This window comes from Halichoerus grypus, chromosome 10 (genome assembly GCF_964656455.1).
Source record: "Halichoerus grypus chromosome 10, mHalGry1.hap1.1, whole genome shotgun sequence".
NCBI classification, from domain to species: domain Eukaryota; kingdom Metazoa; phylum Chordata; class Mammalia; order Carnivora; family Phocidae; genus Halichoerus; species Halichoerus grypus.
Window position 1 is genome coordinate 56,383,725 of NC_135721.1, and position 24,696 is coordinate 56,408,420.

A 24,696-nucleotide genomic window follows, 5' to 3' on the forward strand; every position below is an offset into this window, starting at 1 on the left:
TGTTTATTCCCAGTTAAATTTTAATTGGCTTGATTTTTGCTATTACATGAAAAGGATTTTCTATTTTTTATTGAATAAATGTATCAGAGAGGAAAAGCAGGAGGATTCTGGATATAAACCAGTATATCAGGAGTCAAGAGACCTAGAGTTCTGGTCCATTTATTTGGTGTGTGACTCATATATTTCATTTAACCTCTCTAGGCCTTAGTTTCCTTATCTTTACAAGGTTAGCAACTCTATGGTAGCCCTCTTTGGAACCAACCCATGGCAGATATACCTAATAGCTGACCCCAAATCATCTCATACTCCCTTTTTGGTACTACACTGTCAGCAGCTAGATAGTTGGCATTCTAGATGAAATCTGTCACCTCAACGTTATAAGGTCTCTTCTAACTCCATGATTCCATGATTTTAAATGACTTGCCAATAGAAAGTCTTTTTCTTAGTCTTTACTGTTTTTTCACATTGAACGATCAGAGTTGAAACTTTGTGAATTAAGAATTCTTTGTAGTCAGAGATAGCATGTTTGTGTTTCATGTAATACTGTAGACTCAATGTTTGTATCTCCCCAAAATTCACATGTTGAAACCTAATCCCTAATATGATGGTATTTGGAGGTAGGACTTTGGGACAGGATCAGGTCATGAGGGCACAGCCTTCAAGAATGAGATTAGTGATCTTATAAAAGAACTCAGATATCCCTCACTCCTTCTGTCAATGTGAGGACACAGTAAAAAGATGACCATCTATGAACCAGGAAGCGGGCCCTCCCCAGACACCTAATCTGCTAGTTTTGATCTTGGATTTCCCAGTCTCCGGTACTGTGAGGAATAAATCTCTTGTTGTTTATAAGCCATCCATTCTGTGGTATTCTGTTAGAACAGCCCAAATGGGCTAAGATATATTGTGAGGTTAAAAACATATATTGAAGGGGGCACCTGGTTGGCTCAGTTGGTTAAGTGTCTGACTCTTGGTTTCGGCTCAGGTCATGATCTCAGGGTCCTGAGATCTAGCCCCAAGTCAGCTCGGCAGTCAGCAGTCTGCTTCTTTCCCTTCTTTCCCTTTGCCCCTCCCACTGCTCTCGCTCTCCCTCCCCCTTCCTCTAAAATAAATAAATAAATCTTAAAAAAAACAAAAACAAATACTGGAGAAAATTCATGGGAACACTTAAAATTACAAATGAAGTGGAAACATTCACAATGGTTAGTGATGACTTGTTTTAAACTCATTTCAACTCCTAAATGTTTCAATGGCAAAACTTCAGGTTAGTGAAGTTCAAAGTGATGTGTCTGTTTGAAGGGCACATAGTGAAGCAGAATGAATACTAGCCTGAGAGGCAAAAGGCCTGACTTCTAGCTCTGCAAACTTATTTTTTAACCTGGTTAGTGTCTTCATCTATGTAATGGTATCAGACCATTGCTTCTCAGACATTAATGTATTATGCAAATTATCTGGGGGTCATATTAAAATTCATTTTGTGGTTCCATAAGTCCGGATGAGCCTTGAGATTCTACATTTTTAACAAGCTCCCAAATGTGTTGCTGCTGTATACCATGGAACATAGTTTATAAAACTATTATGATGGTTTGATGTTCTTCTGGCTGGGTCTTTAAATCTTAACTCTACTTCTTTTTCTCCGACTCCTTCACATGAAATTTTATTAAACTTGTTTTTGAAGCCTCATTTCTCTAGGTTCATTCCCTATTTTCTCAGTCTGATAGCTCCTTTAGTTTTGCTGTTTTTCCCTTCCCAGAACCAACTTCATAGGGTCATTCAAGTTAGAAGTAAGGTAGTGTACAAAAAGAGGCTTTGCTATAAAGAAAACTGGATTTATTTTTTTTTAAAGATTTTATTTATTTATTTATTTGACAGAGAGACAGCAAGAGAGGGAACACAAGCAGGGGGAGTGGGAGAGGGAGAAGCAGGCTCCTCGCTGAGCAGGGAGCCCGACTCGGGGCTCGATCCCAGGACCCTGGGATCATGACCTGAGCCGAAGGCAGACACTTAACGACTGAGCCACCCAGGCACCCCTAGAAAACTGGATTTAAATCCTGCCACCGATTAACAGCTCTGCTGCCTTGGGCAGTTGACTTAGTTTACTTAACCTCTCAAAGCTTTGAATACCTTCTTAATAGGGTTGTTGAAAGGAATAGAAATAATATATAAAGCCCTCAGCACAATGTCAAGCATAATGTAGGTGATCAAAAATTGGAAGCTGTTTTTATTCCTCCTGGCATCTTGATTTGTAGAGGTGGAAGAAGAGAGGAAAAGATCTGTTCCCCAACCCAGGACCTCTCTCCTGTGTGCCACATTTAAATTTTCAGCTGCCCGACAGACCTACTAATCCAAATTCTTCAAATTTACCATTGTCAAGAAGATCTCTTCATTCTTCTTTCAGTATCTGTTCTGCCTCCTTCAATCCTGATGGAAGTTAACGGTTTCACTCTATACATGCCCAAGCCAGGAATTTGTCAGTTCTGCCTTGGTTTCTCAAGTACTGCTTTTCTCTATCCTCATTTCCACATTCCCCTTTGCCTGGGCTCTTTATCCTTTCACCTGGGCTCTTTTTATCTGATCTTGTTGGTTCTAGTCTCCTCATGTTTTTCACATCCTCCTTCTCCTCACACATCCTCCATAGTGCTTTAAAGTTATTTTCCTAAAAAAAATTTTTTTTTTCTTAAAGGCTTACTATGTAGAAGGCACCGTGCAGGCATTGAGTATATGGTGAGAGAACAGAATGAGACAGTTCCTAATGAAAATCACAGACTAGGAAGGGCAGTAGATATTAAAAACAAGTAAATATACAAGTAAATACGGAACAGGGTGCTGAGAGAGAATAATAGGAGGGGACCTGTGTTATACTGTATATTGGATGGTCAGAGAACACTTTCTAAGGAATTAACATTTAAGCTGCTATCTCAAGAATGAGGAGCCAGCTAGGCAAAGAGCAGGGAATATTGCTCCAGGCTGAGGGTACAGCATGAGCAAAGATGCTGAGTATGTTTTAAAAGTGAAATGGTAGGACATGGTGGTAGACAGAATATAGAAAATGAGGGAGAAGGAGTTATTAAGGACGTCCAGATTTCCAGTGTGAGCAATTACTGGGTTAATAGTGGTGCCATTTACTGAAATAGATTAGGGATAGGATAGGTTAGAGCAGGGGGTAGGATCATGACTCTAGTTTGTCAGGTTTGAGAGTCTGAAAAAAATAAATATAGTAATGTCAGTCCATTCTCGTTCTGCAGTTAAACATTTGACTCTTGGTTTCGGCTCAGGTCGTGATCTCAGGGTGGTGAGATCAAGCCCCGTGCTGGGGTGGAGTCTGCCTAAGACTCTTTCTCCCCTTCTCCCTCCGCCTGGCCCCTCCCTCCGCCCCCAGTTTGTGTATGTGTGTGCATGCACTCCCTCTCTCTCAAATAAATAAATAAATCTTAAAAATAAAAAAATCTCCAAATTCTATCTTGGCTTATAAAGTCCTTAAATTGTTGACTCTCATCTGTCTCTAGCTTATCTCTCACTTCCCTTCATTACTATGCATAAGTCATAATGAAATTTTCATTGTTCTCAAAACAGTTTTGAACCTTTGCATATGTTATTGCATAGAATAAACATCTCTGGCTGAGCCTTTTTATCCTTCAAAGCCCATCTTGAATTTTATTCTTCTATAGAATTTTCTCCAACTTCTCCATGTTTAGGTTAGGTCTCGGGCTTTTTTACTTTTTATTGTCATTTGGTTAACATTTGGTTAATACCTCTGTTATAGGGGCTCCTGGGTGGCTCAGATGGTTAAGCGTCTGCCTTCGGCTCAGGTCATGATCCCAGGGACCTGGGATCGAGCCCCACATTGGGCTCCTGGCTCAGCGAGGAGCCTGCCTCTCCCTCTCCCTCTGCCTCTCTCCCTGCTCATGCTTTCTCTCTCTCTCTCTCTATCTCTCTATCTCTGTGTCTCAAATGAATAAATAAAATCTTTAAAAAAAAAAAATACCTCTGTTATAGCACTGATCACATTGTATTAGAATTTCTCTTTTGACACATCTGGACACATTTCACTAAACCATGAGCTATGTGGATCCAGAGATCTAAGCTTATTGTTTTTGTGTTCCTGGGATCTAGTGCATAGGAGCTGCTCAAAATGAATGAGTGGATATGTATCTTATACAAAGCAGTCTGACCCTACCCCCTCAATTGGGATGAGTATTCTTTGCTTCCATGGGGCCCAGATACTACTTTTACCATATTACATTGACATTAAATTGTTTTACATACATTTCTTAAGGACAAGAACTGAGTCTTGGTTTTCGTTATTTATCCCAATACTGTGCTTAATGTGCAATCAGGAAAATTGCAGTAGACTATAGTGTCATTGCAGAATATCTCACCAATATAGCCTTCCTTGGATGGGCATTATGGGGGCTGGAGGTGGGAAGAAGGCAGACCCAATATAATTATCAACATATCTCAAATGTTTGCTTGCTGTTCTTGATAAAAAGATACATAAGTGTGTTTAAAATAAAATGAAATCCCATTAATTCCTTTGAAATGGCTATGGAGATCACTTACTATCTCCATATTGTTAAATTCAATGATACTTTTCTCATTTATTTATCTTACTTGACCTCTCAGCAACATTTGACATTGCTGACTACTTCCTACTTTTTGAAGCATTCTTCTTCGCTGCCAGGATGCCATACACCATAGACCAGCACTTTGATGCTGTTGCTTTTTAAAATCTCTTTTAGGAGTTGCTCCTGTTCTTTCAGATTCCTAAATTTTTGAACTTAATCTTAGGCTTTTTTCTCATACTCTGTACTCATTCCCCAGGTAATTTCATTTGTATGTTGAAGATTTCCAGGCTTATATTTCCAGCCCAAGCTCCAGACCTGTATATATAATTGCTTCTAATGCTCCATGGATGTCTCAAAGGCACCTCAGATTCCCATGCTCAAAGTCAAACTTATGGGAGCCTCCTGGCTATAAAAGTTGTTGAAGAGTGATTTATTACCCTTCATAAAAATTAATTTCCAGGGTTGTCTTTCTCCCCACCAAATTCTCTTTAGCAAAAAATAGTTTCTATACTAAAATAATTATTTGACAGTATAAATATCCAAGTAAATAGAAATTGGCTATCAAAAGAACCATAACAATAAATCTTAATTGAACTACTACTATGTGCTAAACACTTGGGTCTAATTCTCAAAACAACCCTTTGAGGTGGGTAATATTATATTGTTGAAAGGTAAGTAGATTGTAGTGTTTATAAGTACTGACTCTTAACCAAGACTTCTCAGGTTAGCTGTATGACCTCTGGTAATTTACTGATCTGGACCTCAGTTTCCTCATGGATAAAACAGAGAAGATATTATTTATCTCCCAAGAACATAATTAGGAGTTAAAGAACTAATATGTAAAGCTCTTTCAAAAATACCTGGCACCTATTAGGATAAGCACTGCATACATGTTAATATTATTACTTATTATCTTAGCCTTGAGGAGATTGAGCCTCAGTAGGGTTGGTCCAAGACTTACAGCTTTTAAATGACAGTGCCAGAGTCAACATAGACAGTATGACTCCAGAACTCCCTTAACCACTCTATTTTATTTCATCTCAACTAATAATAATGTATCTCATCCTCTTGCACACAAGACTCTGTATTAATGATCTCATTGTGATCATAGGAGTATTATAATTCACTCTAGTACTCATACCTGGTGTTTAAAATGTAAAAGATCTAAAATATGCAGTTAAAAGCTTACTTGAATATGTTACGAGAAACGCAAGGATATACATCTTAATTCCATTTTATTCCACATGCATTGTTTTTCTCTTTTTCTTGTTAGCAGTTAAGTCACCAAAATCCCTAGAAAGTGGGAGTACTAATTTTATATATCACTCTAAAGTGTCTTTAGTTGTTGTGAATTACTTATTCTTTTAAATCTTCTTTTGCTAAATATTTTCAGAATGACTTGGAAGTCAATAGCATGTCATATTCACATAGTATGCTTAAAATCAGTAATTTTTATGGTTATGATTAACTATTACCTCTTTTGAAATCATGTAGTTATTTGCCTATTTTTAAAAGTCATAGGGGCACCTGGGTGGCTCAGTCGTTAAGCGTCTGCCTTCGGCTCAGGTCATGATCCCAGGGTCCTGGGATCGAGCCCCGCATCGGGCTCCCTGCTCCGCGGGAAGCCTGCTTCTCCCTTTCCCACTCCCCCTGCTTGTGTTCCCTCTCTCGCTGTGTCTCTCTCTGTCAAATAAATAAAATCTTTAAAAAAAAAAAAAAAAAAGTCATAGACATTTCAATTTCCCAAGAAGTTTTCCTATTAATTTTTTCAGCTGCTTTTGGAATAGGAACTTTGATTTCAATATTTTGAGGTCTTTGTATTAGATTCTGTATGTAGTTGAATCTGCTCAGTTGTGTAAGTTTTAGTCCCTGACTCTCATTTAGGCCTTTAGTAAAAAAAGTACATCTGGTTACAGTTTCTATAGATGATTTACTCCCCCACTTCCCGGTTGCTTATTATTTCTTTTTTCCATTGTTGGTTTTTTATTCTTTTTTTTTTTTGGCAAAAAAAGAAATTCCTTTGTTTTAAGACAATATAAAGGCAGAAGATAAAAGTCTTCTATAGCCTTTAAACTTAGCCAGGAGGGGATCTTGAGAAGGAGAGTGGACTATGAAAAACAAGAATCATTTATGAAGAAGAGTCTGTTTTACCATGTTTTTGGAACTGAATTCTGTGGCCTAGCGTATTTACTGTTGGGGAAACAAACTCTATTATGATAGAAAACTCCACTCAAACTGGCTTAAGAGGGGAAAAGTTTTATTGGTTTGTGTAAACTGGACCCGGATAGGTGTGGCTTCAGGACTGGCTCCACCCAAGGCTTTAATAATGTTAAGACTCAATTTCTGTGCTTTTCCTGGCACTACTTCCTCCCTGTTGGCTTTATTCTCCAGCCTGATCTGAGTAGAAGATAACTTTAATCCCTTCAGCCCCTAAATCCCTGCAGGGTCATCTGTATCTGGAAAGAGTGACCATCTTTTTCCTAGAAGCCCTAGCAGAAGTCTCACTGCATCTTATTGGCTCAGACTGGCCCCCTCTGTGGCCACAGGAATGTGAAGTTTGGATTGTCTAGGAGTGAGCCATATGCCTGCCCAGCCATCGAGTTTGAGGGCATAGTCAACTCCACCAGATATACATAAACTGTAATTTCCAAAAAGGAAATGAGGATGCCATTATATTACAGGAAGGGTGAGTGTGTGCTGGGCAACAGAAAATAGATGTCCTCTTGTATCTTTTCCATTTTAAGAGTTAGGTCTCAACTAAAGAAGACCAGCTTGATTGTTTTTTTCTTTTCATTTAGTATTCAGTGCTAATTTGGAATTTGTATGACTTCCCTTCAAATTACTGTTTTAGGACTTTTCAACTTTGAAGAGCTTTGAGAATATCAAAATTTTAAAATTTGATGCTACTTTAATAAATTCCATACTATTAATTTTCCTATTAGCTATAGTAATCACATTTGCTGATAACTAGTTCTTAATGATATACAACAGTGTCTTTATGGATTCACATGTTTTTCTAGGTTAATACTTCTTTAATGCCTTAAGCAGACTGGGCTTTTAGACCAAGAAGTTCATAAAGAACCATGAAATCTAAGGTTCTCTGCTAGACACTCAGGGCCTTGGGGAGAGGAGGAGCAGTAAGGGGTGATGAGGGACACTAAAAAGGCTTTATGTATTCATTACTGTAACTGATTTTAGTCTGAAAATGGAAACTCAGTTATTACTGAAAAGGCAAATAAGTACCTATTGTACTTTTATTCTTTTTAACATCAAAATTGTGAAATGAAGTGGAAAATTATATTTACATTTCAGTCTCTAATATAATCATTTAGATAGCTCCTTTCATTTCTTTTTTTTTTTTTAAGCTTTTATTTATTTTGTCAGAGAGAGAGAGAACGCACAAGCAGGGGGACCAGCAGTCAGAGGGAGAAGCAGGCTCCCCTCTGAGCAGGGAGCCTGATGTGGGACTCATCCCAGGATCTTGGGATCATGACCTGAGCTGAAGGCAGACGCTTAACCGACTAAGCCGCCCAGGTGTCCCACTTCTTCCATTTTTTACATTACATTCATATATATGTGAATGAGTACAAATATCCCATTAAGGCTTTACCATCCTATAGTATTTAGGAAACTTTAGGTTTTTTTCTTTTAGATTTCTTTTTTTTTTTTTTTAAGATTTTGTTTATTTTAGAGAGAGAGAGAGAGCAGGGGGAGGGGCAGAGAGAATCCCAAGCAGACTCCACACTGAGCACAGAGCCTGACTCAGGGACTGATCCCAGGACCCTGAGATCATGACCTGAGACGAAGTCAAGAGTTGGACGCTCAACTACCTGAGCCACCCAGATGCCCCAAAATTTCTTGACACCATAGAAATACTTATGCTTTACTCACCAAATTAAAATGAAGACTAGGGGTGCCTGGGTGGCTCAGTTGGTTAAGCGTCTGTCTGTCTTTGGCTTGGGTCATGATCCCAGGGTCCTGGGATGGAGTCCCACATGGGGCTCCCAGCTCAGCTGGGAGCCTGCTTCTCCCCTCCCCCCTGCTCGTGCACTCTCTCTCAAATAAATACAATCTTAAAAAATAAATAAAATGAAGACTTCATGAAATCTGACTTAAACATATATTTAACATTTTCTTTTCTTTTATTATTAAGTTCTGCAAAATGAGAAAATTTTTTCAGCTTTATAGATGTTTTCAGCTTTAATAGGAGATGGTACAAGATCCATACCTACTGTAATGCAAAGCTGGATATAAGGATAAGTGTTTAGGAGATAAGGAAAGACTTCCTCATTGGCAAACACATATCATATGGGTCTTGAAACATTGCAGGTAAATAGTGATAACATTAAAACAACTATTATTTACTGAGCATTTATTATATTCAGTTTCACTTTTTTGTCAAAAATATGTGATATATCATTTTTAAATCTGGAGAAAAGTTGGAAGAATTTGCATTGTGGTGGATCCTAAAGACATATAGTTTAAAACTTAAAAACCAAAAGTAATAGAGCTTATTGGGACACATCATATGAGAAGCTTTCTATTTCAGCCACCACAATAACTCTTTGTAGTATAAATGAAAGTTGAAAATCATTTCTAACAAAAATTACATTGTTTCTCAAGAGGTAATCAATGATTTGAATAAAAAATAGTACATACATTGCCTTAGAAGATTCTAGATTAATGTTCTAACATTAGTCATTAAAGAAATTCCTGTGATTATATATGGATCAGCAGTATTAGCAATTGTAGTCTGTACTCTCTACATCTTCTAGAATCAACAACATATTAATTTGCTTGGTTTTTATATATGTATTAATGTGTTTTACAAATGTAAGATCATTTAAAGTGGACTTTCCAAAATACAGCGTGACTTTAAATGAGTGGTCTTGGAAAATTTATAAATACTCTCAATGTTTACTGAAGAACATTTTCATAACCACAAAGAAGAGAATAATATATTTCATAGGTTATTAAGAAGTTAAGCCTTTTTTTTGAAGTGCTAAGAGGAGTAATTAGACAAAACCTATTCAAATATTATTTTAATTGCAGTTTGAGTTACATAAAAAAGAGCCCAAATTAGTTTAAACAAATAAGATTTGAATCTGTGGTATTCTGAGCCTAGTATTTTTTCATTGAATGTCAAGGGTATGTTAAAGTTCCCACATTTATGTTTCTCTACAAAAGATTGTTCTGACAGTAAGTTTAAGTCATTTTCACAATTTATTGCTGTCTAAAAATTTCCCTTGACTTCACATTTTGTTCTGAATGTCTTGGTTTCTTTCCTCCACCTACACAATGTAGAAGGCAAGTGAAGCAGGAGTTACAAAGTAACACAGTAAATTTAAGAACCCTGGCTTTTTTCCAAAACAAAATAAACCTTTATTATAAGAATGCTTTTTATTGATACCAAAAAAGGTGGGGGGGGGCACTTTTGGCAAGTGTTCAGTAAATGTGTGAATAACCTAATTGATTTAGCTAGAATGAATAGGAAGCATTGCTGTTTGTCCTTGTAGATATTTGGCTCAGTAAACACAGTGATAGACCAAACACTTTATGGTCAAAGGTTAAGAAAAAAACAATCCAGTAAACTTATTGATCCAAATATCAGCAATTTTATGTCTGTGTCAGGGCCTTCAAAGAGAAAGAACAATATGTTAATTACAATACTTTTTATTTCTATTATGAAAAATAATTGTTAACTTACATAAAACCCAATTTTTTGACAAATGTTAATATGTGAAAATATTAATAGAGGAGAGCCTTGCTGAGAATTGTAAGCTATATGAAATTTAAAGATGTGTGTAGACATTTAAACATACTGTCATATACTCTACAATAAAACTCCAGTAAAAGCAGGAATCATTATTAGGACAAATAATTAAAGATGACAATAGAAGCAAATTAAGAATTTTTTAAAAATTCATTATAGATGTCACATTAGTTTAGCTCAGTCTGTAACTCTTTAAAAATGTAAAATTTTAGGGAATTTTTGAGGTCCTGTAAAAAAATTTTTTTCCTTAGAGGAAGAGAAGAAATGTTGATGGCAATTAAAATGCATACAGTACTTTTATTCATCCATCCATTCATTTGTTCATTTATGTGAGAGAGAGAAAGAGAGAGTACACACAAGCCCGGGGAGGGGGGGTGGAGGGGCAGAGGGAGAGAGAGAATCCCAAGCAGATTCCATGCTCAGTATGGAGCAGACACGGGGCTCAATCTCACAACCCTGAAATCATGACCTGAGCCAAAATCAAGAGTCGGATGCCGAACCAACTGAGCCACCCTAGCTCCCCTACAGTACTTTTAAAAAGTACATTTGCGAATCCATTTTTACAGTTTTAAAAGCATAGAAGTATATCATGTATAACTTTATTTGCTTATAAGACTATTACATGATTTTAAAAGGATATCTCAGAAAAATTCTAGCGACAAAAAAAATGTTTTTCCTAATTTTAATAGTTCCTTTAGGAGAGGAATATTTCTCATTTAATCTTTGTATCTGTAACTCCTTGCACAGTAGCTGAACCATAGTAGGCACCATGTAAATGTGTATTGAACTAACCTCAATTTTAGAAATTCCAGAATAGGACAATGTTACCTTTCTGGGCTTTAAATCTATACTTCTCCCCTCCCCACACACCCACTTTTGTATCTCAATTTTGGTACAGATAGGTTCTCAGTTCTGAGTGTGAAGAAAACTGGTTGATATTTTCATCTCCCCAATCTTAGCTTGAGCTGAAATTACTTAAAAGGAAACTAGATTTAACAGCATACTATCTTTTCAGGTATCTATAGAATATAGTTTCTAAATTAAATGAATGGGAAGAGTCTGTTTTTATCTGAGATGCCTGATGGAAAAAAGTCAATCAACCAAGGTAGAGAAACTTTCTGCCAAAAGGATCTACTCCTATCTAGCGGTCAGTCCTAGTAAATGTAGAGGGAAGCTAAATTCTGACTTTCAAATGTTAACTAAGGCAAAAGCCTAGATTTTCCAGGTTAGTTCCAATTTCAGGTACAATAATCCTTTGACAACAAGGATTATGATTAGCAAAGTTGCAGTTGTTTAAGTCAAGCACTCAATTGGAAATAGAGTTTGAGAAAAACAGTTAAAACAGCACTAAATGAATATATTTTTAGCACAACAAAGTTCCAGAAGATACCCACTACCAATTCAAGCCATATTCACCAATGTTAAAAACCCGACTCACTTAACATTGTTTAGGAAACATTGCTATGGTGTTGTAATCTACTAAAGCATAGTTTCCCAATAAGTGTATATTGATGGAAAGTGTATATTGATGCCTCTGAAAAGTTTTCCAGTCAACTCCTTTTTTTTTTTTTTAAAGATTTTATTTATTTGAGACAGAGAGATAGAGAAAAAGCGACTGACAGGGAGGAGAGGGAGAAGCAGGCTCCCAATGAGCAGGGAGCCTGATGCAGGGCTGGATCCCAGGACCGTGGGATCATGGCCTGAGCCAAAGGCAGAGGCTTAACCAACTGAGCCGCCCAGGTGCCCCTCAAATCAACTCTTGATGGCATGGAATTTGATGGGTTTTATGCTTTCATTCTACCTTGTTGTGTTGTTTTTGTTTAATAAGCATCAGCAAAAGGGTTATTAACAACCTGGGCTTTTGCAAATTAATATGGGGATGTTTTTTCTGGTCTTGGTAGTCTATCCATCGTTGAAAAAATATGAGGTCAAGAATTTTCTCTATTGTGAAGCTATAAAGGAGAGTCAGTTGCTATCATACTTTTAGTTTGCACTGAACTGATTTTTTTAAAATAAGTGTTTTATTTTGGTGTATAATACTAAAAGTCATAATTGGTGATTTCTTTGGTTTTCTTCCAACCTACCCCACCCAGCTTCTCATTCCTGTGAGTAAACTCAGACTTAGTCAAATTTGTCCTGGTTCTCAGTATCTTAAAGTATGAAGACCATGTCCAACACAGAACAGAGATTTCTTTTGATCAGTTTTGACCTGGCTGGTTTCAGATAGTTTCATAAGCATCTTCTAGCTGCATATACAGTTTCTTATTCCTTTTACATATTTGCATTGCAGAAGCATCCATGTAACTCATCTCACTTGAGGAGCCACATTACTGGCCTGTTCTTAATCCATTCACCATGAGAAAAAATAAAGATATAAACCCATCCCTCTCTGGTAACCTTCCTTAGGAAAAGAGCCCTCCCTCTGAGAGATGTTGAACAATACACAACAATACACAACAGTACACAAATGATGAGGGATCCCACACCAGTCCCCTATATTCATCAATATAGATTTTCCTAAATAGTGAAAAATTGACAAGACATGTGAGGAGACTCAGTAACGTGCCTGTGCCTTTGGGGCTTTCCATTTTGTCTTAATGCATATGGCATATATTTCCCTCTCCATATTCAGATTAACTTCTCACTCATATTGGTTTACTCTATTCTGAAAGGTAACTCTTTCTTTGAGATGACTTCCCAAAAATCCCTAAAGTGAGTTTTATGTGTGCTACTGCAGCCTATATTTTGGGTCATACTATCCCAAATTCCACCTAAATTTGGCAAAAACCCATTTTTCCATAATGTGGTGATAATCCAGACTAAAAATATGAATTTGACATAATACATTATTTTTATCAGACATTTTTGGCAGACAGCTTCTGGCCCTGGTTTGATTGATTGATTGATTGACCTTTGCTGTGTAGAATGGTGGAAAGGATAGGGGCTTAAGTTCAGATCATAACTTTTGCCAATTAGTTTCAAAATGACCTTGAGCAAATTATTTAGCCTGTTTTCCTCATCTGTTATGAGACAGTTGTAAAATTTGAGTTTAATGTGTATTAAGTTCTTAATACCTGCTACCCAGCAGATAACACATGTTTGTTTTCTTCCCCTCTCTGAAACCTTGTTTAAAGACTTTTGATTAACTCCAGAATAAAGTTCAGTCTCTTTACCTTACCCTGACCCTTAAGGCCCACTATATTGGGCACTTCTTTGCCTTTCAGCTGTATCTCATTCAATTATTAGACATTTATTCAGTGCTTGCTGATAGTGACTGAGCTTACAGAGACATGCTCCTTGATTTCCGCAGACTTACTGTTTATTGGTCTCCTAACCAGTCCCTTGTTTCAGGCAACCTACTTACTTATCCTTTCTTGAGCACACACTATAGTTTTTACTCCTTGCCTTTTTTGTCTTGATGCATGTATTTCTTCCACCTGAACTGCCATTTCTCTGCTTATCAAAATCTAGTCTGTCTCACAAGGCCCAACTCAAATACCCCTCCTATGAAGATGTCCCTGGATCCTCTTCCACTGAAGTGGTAATACTTTTCTTTGAGGTTTTACAGTACCTATGGTCTTTTGCTTTAATATAGTATCTGTCCTGTACTGATTTGGGTTGGGCTGATTGATTTATACCCTTTTTGCTAACAATAAGGAAATAAGTGGTGGAATAGGGAATCACACCTTTTGCATTCGTTTGAATACTCCCATAGCTTCTGGTATTATTGTGAATGCTCACTGATAATTTGTTGGATTAGTAATTGCATTATTAGTTATTTTAGGTGCACAAAATTAAAAGTAAGGAGAGGGGCACCCCGGTCGCTCAGTAGTTAAGTATCCAGCTCTTGATCTCCGCTCAGGTCTTAATCTCAGGGTCGTGAATTAAAGCCTTGCATTGGGCTCCACACCCAGCCCTTGCATTGGGCTCCACCTACTTAAAAAAAAAAAAAGTAGGGAGACCACAGCCCTCAGTTTGAAAACTACTCAAACATCTAAGTTAATGAAATTGCAAGGGAAGCCTACAATTGCTGTTGTTAGTAGAAAAAAATCATTAATAATCATTTAATGGAAAATACCAATCTAGAATATTGGAAGAGGGATGGCTCTTTATAATCTTGTTGTGTAGAGATATCATTATCTGGTAACCTAGAAATAGTTTTTAAACTATTTTTAGTTATTTAACCAATAGGACTGTAAGCTAATATTTGTAGCTAATATTTCCTTTTACAATAAGGTGGTAAATGTAAGTGAAGTGTATTCCTGAGTTGTGTGAGTCATATTAATAAATTATGGAACATGTGGAGTGGGGCATGGAAACCCCCAATTTATAGCCTGTTAGTCAGAAGTAGAGATAGCCTGGGATTTGCAACTGGCATTAGAAATGGGATGGTCTTTTGGGACTGAGCTCTTTAACTTGTGGGATCTGAGTTAACTCCAGGTAGGTAGCATCAACTGAATTGAATTGTTGGACACCCACTTGGTGTCAGAGAATTGATGAATTGATTGGTGTTAGAGGATACACCATGCTCAGTTGCATTCATTGAAGGGTGATGTATGATGTCAGCAAAACATAAACCAAAAAAACTCATGTCTGCAATTAAAGCTAGACTGAAACAATATGAGGTTAGAAATTCCAAGCCTAATTGTCAATTTTGTGATTTCTGGTACAAAAAACATTTGGTTTGGGAAAGTCTTAAGCTCTGTGAAAACTTGTAGAATGTTCAAATAATTACTTCCCTCCATTTCTCTGGTTCAACAAGTAATAGGAATTAAAATATTTAGAATTTTTTAACTTTTGCAAGTTCTAAAGTTGCATAAGTTCTTCTGATCTTTTATTCTTTAGAACATTAGTATTTGAATTCCAGATGTACACCAGCATTCAGTAATCTCAAGTTTATGGCAGGATTTTTTTTTTATGTGGTAATATTTTGTTTCTTTATTATTTACTGTAACAGCTTTATTGAGATATAATTTATATACCATACAGTTTACCCACTTTAAAGTGTATATACTTCACTGGATTTTAGTATAGTCACAGAGTTGTGCAACCATCATCACGATCAATTTTAGAACATTTTCATCAGCTGAAAAAGACACCCCATAGCCTTTAGCCATCACTCCTCAAACCCCACTTACCTATACCCTCACCCTAGTCAACCACCTATCTTTCTGTCTCTGGATTTGCCTATTCTAGACATTTCATATAAATGGAATCATATAATATGTTGTGCTTTGTGAGTGGCTTCTTTCATTTAACATGATGTTTTCAAAGTTCATCCATGTTGTAGCATCTATTAGTACTGTCACAAAAGTTCATAAAGAAAACAGAGGTAAAATCAGTCACTTAAGTAGAAATTAGTAAAAGTGTATTGAGTACATATCAAAAAGACAGTTTGCAAACCAGGAGCACTCAAATCAAAACATGGAATGAGGCTCAGAGGTATATTGTTATAAAGCAGCTTATATAGTGTGAAGGCATGAGTGTTTATTCTTTATGGTGGTTACTTGCAATATTGAAATTTTCTTAAAAGAAAGAGAACTGGTTACTGCTCACTCCTTATCAGTTTGGGGGAACTATTTTGTTTATGATTTTTAGAAGTGACCCAGGTCAAGGTAACTTCACTTATCTTGCTTAATAAGCTAAATTAAACTTTGCTTGTATGACTGCTCAGGGAGTTTTCAAGTCTGGTCACCATTTGTGTTTGATTCTAACAGGTCTTTATTCCTTTTTATTGCCAAATATTCTATTGTATGGACACCACATTTTGTTTATTCATTCAATAGTTGATGGACTTTTGGGTTGTTCCACTCTGACCATATGAATAATGCTGCTCAATGCACATTCATCCACAAGTCTATATATGGACATATGTTATCATTTCTCCTGGATATATACCTATGAGTAGAATTCCTGGGTCGTATGATAACTTAATGTTTAATCTTTTAAAGAACTGCCAGACTGTTTTCCAAAATGACTGCACCATTTTACTTTCCTACCAGCAGTGATTGAGGATTCTACCTTTTCCACATCCTTGCCAATACTTATTATTATCTTTTACTATGGTGGTAACATTTCCTGGTGGCTGTGAAGTGGTATTTCTTTGTGGTTTTGATTTACATTTCCCTAAACACTAGTGAGTTGAGCATTTTTTCATGTACTTATTGCTCACTTGTTTATCTTTTTTTAGAGAAATGTCTATTCAGATCCTTTACCAATTTTTAATTGGGTTTATATTTTTATCATTTAATTGCAAGAGTTCTTTATATATCTGTACTTAGATATAGATAGATCTATATCACATAAGTGATTTGCAAATATTTTTTCCCATTCTGTGGCTTATCTATGGCAGTACTTTTGATATCTAGGTTTCTTTGGTTTGTTTAAGGAGACTTCTAGGTTAGCGAAAGCCCACAAAGTGGGAGAGTGAACAGACAGTTCAGGGAGGCATAGCCCCTCTGATGAGCAAAAAGAAACCAATCTCCATGGTATGCCTGTCATCAAACTTTTATTTATCTAATTTTCAGCTTTCTCTTTATGATATAAATTATTATAACAACCAACACAGCAAATAATAAAGCTAAAGGTGAATACTTGGCTATCTCATATGATGATACTTGCACAGTACAAGGTATGAGTTACTTGTTGGCTGACTGTTCTGTTCTTTAGTGCTTGTGGTCTTGCCTCCAAAACTAATGAAACAGACTAACAGAAGTCAAAAGAACCGGGGGCCGGGAGGGGGGGAAGGAAGTCGAAGATCTGTTGGCTAGCTCCAGTACTTAGCCCTATAACTTCATCAAATGACCTACCCTCTCTGGATATAGATTTTTCTCATCTATAAAATGAGGGAATTGAAAAGAAAATTGTGCAAGTTGAATAGGAAGGATATTTTTTAAGGTTCTTTCCAGCTTTAGAATGTGATTATATGGTGCAGTAATACCAGTGACTTTCTTCTCCTCCTTCTTCTTATTCCTTTTCCTTCCCCCTCCCCTTGTTGAAAAATCTTAGGCCCCCATATATCTTTTTCTCAAAAGGATTGGAGATAGATGGATTTGGCAAGTAAAAAACCAGGTACATGTAGACACTCAGTAAAGACGTTATAGGATAGCCAATGCCACCTGTGTGAAGTTGCTTATGTATTAGAAGAACATGACCTACACATCACCAGTGAGGCAGAACTAAAGGATGAAATAATTTACACACCTGCTGTGGGTGTGGCTAGAGGTAAAGGGACTATGAAGATTAAGTCCTTGATTGCTTCCGTGGAAGTTTTCAGAGATCATTAGAGAAGAAGCACGCTCTCAGAGGTTAGTTGTGTCCAAAGGTGAAATCAAAACCTAGACTACAACTAATAAGAAGAAAAACAGGACCATAAGAAAAGAAACATCTGAAAAGGCCTAGAAATTGTGAGGTAAGTGTATTTTGTTTTGTTTAGCCTTTTTCCAGAATGATTTTTAAAAGTTTTCAGGGTACTAAAAGTTTATTATTGGTCCCAAAGCTCAGCTGAGGTACTTGCCAGAAGTTCAGACACTGTAGATAGAGACCAGGAAGTTTATGACACCTGTAAACCAAGCTAGATATGGAAGAAGAGAGGGGGAAGGTCACTGAAATTCAGGTCCATTTGCCAACATTTGGGAACTTTGATTCCCAATAACCTAAGAAAAGTGCTTAAAGTTTTTGTTTTTGTATTTGACTGGTCTACATGATATTATTAATCAGACATTATTATAAATAAAGCACATGTGAAAAGCAAAAAGTAGGGACACCTGGCTGGCTCAGTAGGTAGAGCATCCGACCCTCGATCCTCGCGGTCATGAGTTCGAGCCTCACATTGGGTGTAGAGATCACTTAAATAAATAGAACTTTAAAAAAAGGAAAAGAGGGGCGCCTGGGTGGCTCAGTCGTTAAGCGTCTGCCTTCGGCTCAGGTCATCATCCAAGGGTCCTGGGATCCCGCATCGGGCTCCCCGCTCCGCGGGAAGCCTGCTTCTCCCTCTCCCACTTCCCCTGCTTGTGTTCCCTCTCTCGCTGTGTCTCTCTTAGTCAAATAAATAAATAAAATCTTTAAAAATAAATAAATAAATAAATAAATAAATAAAGGAAAAGAAAGAAAAAAGTAGAATTCAGACTGGGAAAGAAGAGCTTGGAGATTTAATTCTAGCCTTCTCTCCCTGATGAATATGGGTCTTTGTCTCATTATAAAAATAACTCACCATACTCACTTAGAAAATACAGAGGTTTTGTCTTTAATGTTTTCTTAGAGTTCTTTAGGAAAATTATATTCCCTCAGGAGACTATATAGTATAAACACAGAGCTTGAAATACATAAGGAACTTTTATACTCTTAATGCTCTAATTTTAATCATTAAGGTAGTTCATGAGCTACTGATATCTCAGTTACTTTAGTTTTTGAGTAAGAAACACACTCCCCAAATTCAGAGAGTTGATACGTTGGTCTAAAGACTGTCAGGTCCTCAGGTTTTGTTGTAGACTCAAGTTTAAGGAATAGTCACAACTACATTCTATTTAGTATGAGTATTGGACCTGTCATGTCCGGCTTCTTGAGCAGTTTCATCGGCCCAGAATCACATGACAAGGCAGGATCACCAAATAGCAAAATCTTAGAATATGCCCAGGTCATTTTTACAGATGTATTTCCTGAACTGGACATGCATCTACACTGGTTAGACAAAAGCAGACTACTGGAGCAGACTTACTTCACAGTAGCCGGAGCAGGCCTGCTGCCAGCTGAATGGGCGAAGGAAACATTATGCAGATTTACTGAAGAACAGCTTTAGGGGATATGACACAGATATGGAATGCTGGGAAGCAACAGAAGTAAACTTGCAGCAGTAACATAGGAGGGAGGGGGTATTTTATGCCAGGGTGTTAGGTGACAAGGTATTATTAGACTTAGGCCAACCAAAAGCATTTTTGTATAAGGGAGTATCAGCCCCTAGACTGGAGTAGGGCAAGAGTTTAATGGGTGGAGAGTATAGATGATTTGCCTGTGCAGCTCATTGATCAGGTATGAACCAGCCTTTACTCTTGTGACTTAATTAGCATGCTTTAAAAAAAAATCTTAAATGTAATTAAGCACAAAGCAGGTTCACCTTGGACTGTGTAGACCTTTCTTAAGAAGAGGAATGGGGGAATTTGGAGCTGCAGAGAGTTAACTCTTCAAATGAAGTTTACAAGTCAATAAGTAGGGTGCCCTCAGTAGCTCTTTGATGAACCTTAAACAATCCCAGCTCACCGCTGGGTATTGCTATCGATTCTCCCTCTTCATGAGCACCAAATGAATCTAATTTATTTTAAAATACAAAGCTAGAAATAAAAAAGCATGATCAATTGAAAATGTGATTGAATGTTCACCTGTTCTTATGCCTGCGATAATGTAGTGTTTTGTAACAAGACCCAAAAAATCTGATTCATTAGATATGCTAAATGGACACTATTTCTTTATATGTGAATTGCATTGATTTTTCTGGGTTTTTTTTAATGGAATGTTTCTAACAGATTATTATACTAAATCTGTTAAAAATAGATTATTACACTATCATGAGAAGGTAGTTCAGTATCTTAGTGATACCTCTGACATTTCTAGAGCATTTATATAGTTAATTCAGTCAGCCATTTAAGAAATAGAATACTGCCTTTTCAGGTACCTTATTCCATAACTTGAAATTAAGCCTGTGTTAAAAACTGTTCTGTGCTTCCCTCTTACTTCCGTTTCTTCCCTTTTGGGCTACAAGCTTCCTTAGGGAGGACGTGAGGGAGAACTGAGTTCTCACTTCAGCCAATAGAATTTCGAATTATATAGTGTTTACCTATTTTGCGTAACACAGGCCCACCCACACACATTATGAGGTGCTTAAGTGAAAGAACACTGAGCAGACAGCTATTCAGTGTGTGATTCCAAGTGTAATTGGGAGATGCTTTAATACTGTCTGGATTTTATCTACTGGTGAGAAGATTGTTTATCTAGCTAAGCTGATAGCAGTGGAATAAAGAGGTAGGTATTCTGTAGCTTATTTTAAGTGTCACATTGTCAGTACTTCAGGTTAGAGGTTAAGGTTTTAAGAGGAATGATTTGAATCATAATCAGATTGCTTATGTTTAATTTTTTCACATTCAGCTTTAGAAGTGTTATGTATGAATTACATTTTCTTCTGTCTTAGAGAAAGGGTTGAATAAATCTCTAGCTCTGAGGCTTCTGTTTTTTTAGGGAGGCTTTACACTGTTAATCTCACCTCCATCAGTACTAAGAAAAATATCTACAGGTGTTTATTGCCTCTTGACTGTTGGTCAACAGAAACCTGAAAACTTCATGTGTAATATTTTTCCAATCCAAGCTAGTGTATGTAGGTGTTTTTTTTTTTTTTACATGCTTTAGAACTTAATGTTGTCCATTGTTTTCTTTTGAATTATTAAATTTGTGAATTATGTTGCTCTCTGAAGAAAATTGTTTGGAAGCCAGAATGATGGTGCTGTCATTGTACTTTGGTTAGCTATTGACAGCTTATTCAGAATCTTGCTTTTTGACCATAAATCTCCTCTTGAGGTTCTCTCAAAGAGATCTAGGCCTTTGAGATAACTACAATTTACTATTTAGACATTTTCACAAGGTAGGGAAAAATTATAAAAAATTTTTTACAATATTGAGAGTCTTGCTTTATAAAGATTTCAAGTAATGTTCCTACCCTGAATGTTTTGTTGTTCTTCTTCTGATATGATGGGAAGAGATTTAATAATTTTAGATCTTAATTTTGATGAGATGGGACTCTTTCTGATATAAAATGAACAATCATAAGTTCCCAGTATTCTTTTCTAAAGCATTGTGTTTTCATTAAAAGAAAGGGTTATAATTGAGTTTTATTTTTCTTTTTATAGGAAATTTATTAAAAATTGAATCTTTTTGCTAGAATATTGACATGCTGCCCAGTAATGTGTGTGCATTTTTTGTCAAATTTTCTAATCTGTTTGTGAGGGGGAAGTATTCACTCTTGTACATGTATAAAATGGAAGTAACGAAAAAAGTTGCAAATTAGGAAAAATTGATCATAGTAATTTTGCATAATTGGGGTATTTATAATGTGATAATATAACAATAACGGAGTAGAGAGAGGAAATTTGTAAAAATACCTCAGCTGTATGTATGTATCATTTTCCTAATGAAAAGAGTTAAGTAGGAATACCACACTGAGTGATTTTGAATAATCACTCTGCTAAAAAATAGATGTTCTTAGCCTCCCACACACAATGTCTCTAAATTATTGCTATAAAAATTTATGGGGAAAACATTATGATTTGGTCAAAGAAAGATCAGCTGCTACTTTTCAGAACTTTTTGTGAACCAAAGAGAAAACTAAAATTCTCATAAGATGAACCTTCTTTTTGTTAGATGAATAATAGTTGTCATCTTTTAATAATGATCTCGTTCTATAGGTAGCTAACCTTACTGTTAGACACAGTATTGAAGATTCATTTGTAATTTGAATTTTCAACTACATTTTTCCCTTCCTTTTTAATAGAATTTATAATGGAATTATGAAACTATAAAAGAGTTAAAGTTAACTTCCCTATAAGAGCAGGGAATACATATACTAACTCTGACTTGACTTAGGTGTACTGTTTTTCCCCATTTTGAAAATCAAACATTTATACAACATTCAACCTTGACACTAACTGCAGTGATTTTTGAGGCCTTTGATTGTATTTCAGGGCCTGTTACATATTATGAGTAGTAGAAAACTAGAACTTCCGTGGTGTCAAAGTTATCTACCAGTAATAGATTATAAACATTTGTTTAGATACCAAGAAATAAAGATCAATCTCTGAGAAAATAAATCTAAAATGTTGGAGCAGTATTATTAAGTATTAGTAAGACCTACTTTGTATGCCTAACTAAATACTTAGTGGGCATTTAGCAAGTACTTTAAAAAAAATTTTTTTTACATTACATTAGGTCCTTGAGAATCCCTGGTTTAACCCTCACAGTTTAAATAATTTTAAGAGACCCAAAAGTCTATGACTTACGTATATAGTGACTGAACCAAGCAGATTGTCCAACGTCCAAATCTCAAAGCCACTTTGTTGTTCTCATTCAGCCCTGGTGACAAAATCTATGAAGTATGGAAAATATTGTCACCATAGGTAGAGAAAATCATGTGCTGCAGAATAGGTTTTGTAGATTCGAGAATTCATGAAGGACCCTGGATATAGCCCTCATGACTATCAAGGGCCAGAATGCTCAGGTTTGGCCCTACACAGTCACAGCTTGGACTTTCAGTGTCTTCCCTAGTCCGAAGAAAACACTATCGTAATGAAGTAATCTAGTGAATAACTCAGGGAAGTCCTTGACTTTCTAGCTTTTCAAGATTTTTTTTTTTTTTTTAAAGATTTTTATTTATTTATTTGACAGAGAGAGAGACACAGCGACAGAGGGAACACAAGCAGGGGGAACGGGGGAGGGAGAAGCAGGCTTCCCGCTGAGCAGGGAGCCGATGGGGGACTCGATCCCAGGACCCTAGGACCATGACCTGAGCTGAAGGCAGACGCTTAACGCCTGAGCCACCCAGGCGCACCTCAAGATTTTACTTTAATGAAATGTATCAGAATTACAATTTGATGCTGCTTTTTCCTAATTCTTCTTCCTCCCAGCTCCCCTTCTATTCCTTTTCATAAACTATTTAAGACAAGGATTCATGTGTGTAGGTGGACAGAACTCAGATTCAAACACTGTTAAAGATTTCAGTTACATGTAAATGTACATATATTAACTGAATTTATATGTATTAACTGACTTAATCCTTAGAACAACCTAATGAGGTAGGCACTATTATAACCCTGACTTTATAGATAAGAAAAATAAATGTAAATACATTAATTCAGAAGCTATGATATTACTGCATATACAGAGTATTTTCTAATAAAGCCACCTACAGTAGATTAATAACGAAGTTGCCCTTCGGTGTCATAACTTTTTTTTTCTTTTTCTTTTTTCTTAAAAATCCATGAAGCATGGTTCTGCAAAATTCTAGTCAATGTGGGAAATGGATCACTTTGGGTCTGGTATCACTCAGTCTGTTGAGTGGCCATACTTGTAGTAACAACCTTCTTGACCAACTGGCTGTGGATGGGCAGTTTCACATCAGAGAAAGGATGGGAGGCCTGGGAGGCTCTGTGACTTGATAGGACCAGCACAACGTGGAAATACTGTACCTTTAGGTTGTGAGAAGGCTGAAAGGAGGCCAACTTTGAATCTTGAATTCATTTTAATGCCTTTTATTAATTTAAGGGGCTATTTTTTGTATTTTCTGTTTTTATTCTCTTTTTTACTTTTGATTTTGAAGTAATTTTAGCTTATAGAAAAATTGGAAAACTAATTCAGCTAGTTTACATATATCCTTTACTCAGCCTCCTCTAATGTCAACAATCTATATAATCAGATTATATTTATCAAAACTAGGAAATTAAGGTTGGTACAATACGATTAACTAAACTATAGACCATATTCAAATTTACCCAGCTTTCCACTAATGTCCTTTTTCTGTTCTAGGATCCAGTTCATGATCCCATACCCCAGGCAGTTATTTCATCTCCTAATCTATTCCAATCTGGGAGTTTTCCGGTCTCTTATGACTTTGGCACTTTGAAGAGTACTGATAGTTATTTTGTAGAATGTCTGTCAGTTTGCATTGGTCTGACGTTTTCTGGTAATTAGATTGAGGTTATGCATTTTTTGGTAACATACCATGGAAGCAATGTGTCTTTTGGTGCATCCTAATCAGAGGATACATGATACCAAAATGTCTTATTACAGATAATGTTATCCTTGATCAGTTAGTTGGTTAAAATGGTGTCTGCCTGCTTTTACACTGGGAAGTTTCTGTTTTCTCCTGTATAATTAATGTCTTGGGGAGATATTTTGAGACTATTATTATAGGCTTTTTTATTATTAATTTATTTGAGAGAGAGAGCACGCGCACACAAGTGGTGGAGGGGAAGCAGAAGGAGAGGGACAAGCTCACTCCCCACTGTGTGCAGAGCCCGACTTGGGGCTCAATCCCACAAGATCCTGAGATGATGACCGGAGCTGAAATCAAGAGTCCGTTGCTAAACCAACTCAGCCACCCAGGCGCCCCTGTTGTTGCCTTTTTTAAAATGCATGTAACTTGGTCAGTGTTCCAATAAAAATAAGGACTAGAGAAAACCCAGGTTATTCTCTTTCTGGGAGTAATTTAACTGTCCAAAATAATTATTACATAATACTCTTTTTGGAAGGGCCCATACCCATAAGATTAATATTGTTTACTGCTGGAATATAAAAAGATGACGATAGGTTCAGTGTTCCATT

General features: G+C 36.6%; 1 protein-coding gene across 2 annotated transcripts in view; it reads left to right on the forward strand.

Moving 5' to 3' along the window:
* Positions 1-24,696, forward strand: part of PELI1 (pellino E3 ubiquitin protein ligase 1) — a 57,920-nt gene that overhangs the window by 10,431 nt on the left and 22,793 nt on the right. The window contains exon 1 of one of the 2 annotated variants that reach the window (XM_036107081.2): positions 20,212-20,352. The exons of the other annotated variant lie outside the window; for it this stretch is intronic. The gene's annotated coding sequence lies outside the window, so the exon portion shown is untranslated. Of the gene's footprint in view, positions 1-20,211; positions 20,353-24,696 lie in introns of those variants that run through there. 2 annotated transcript variants of the gene reach the window in all.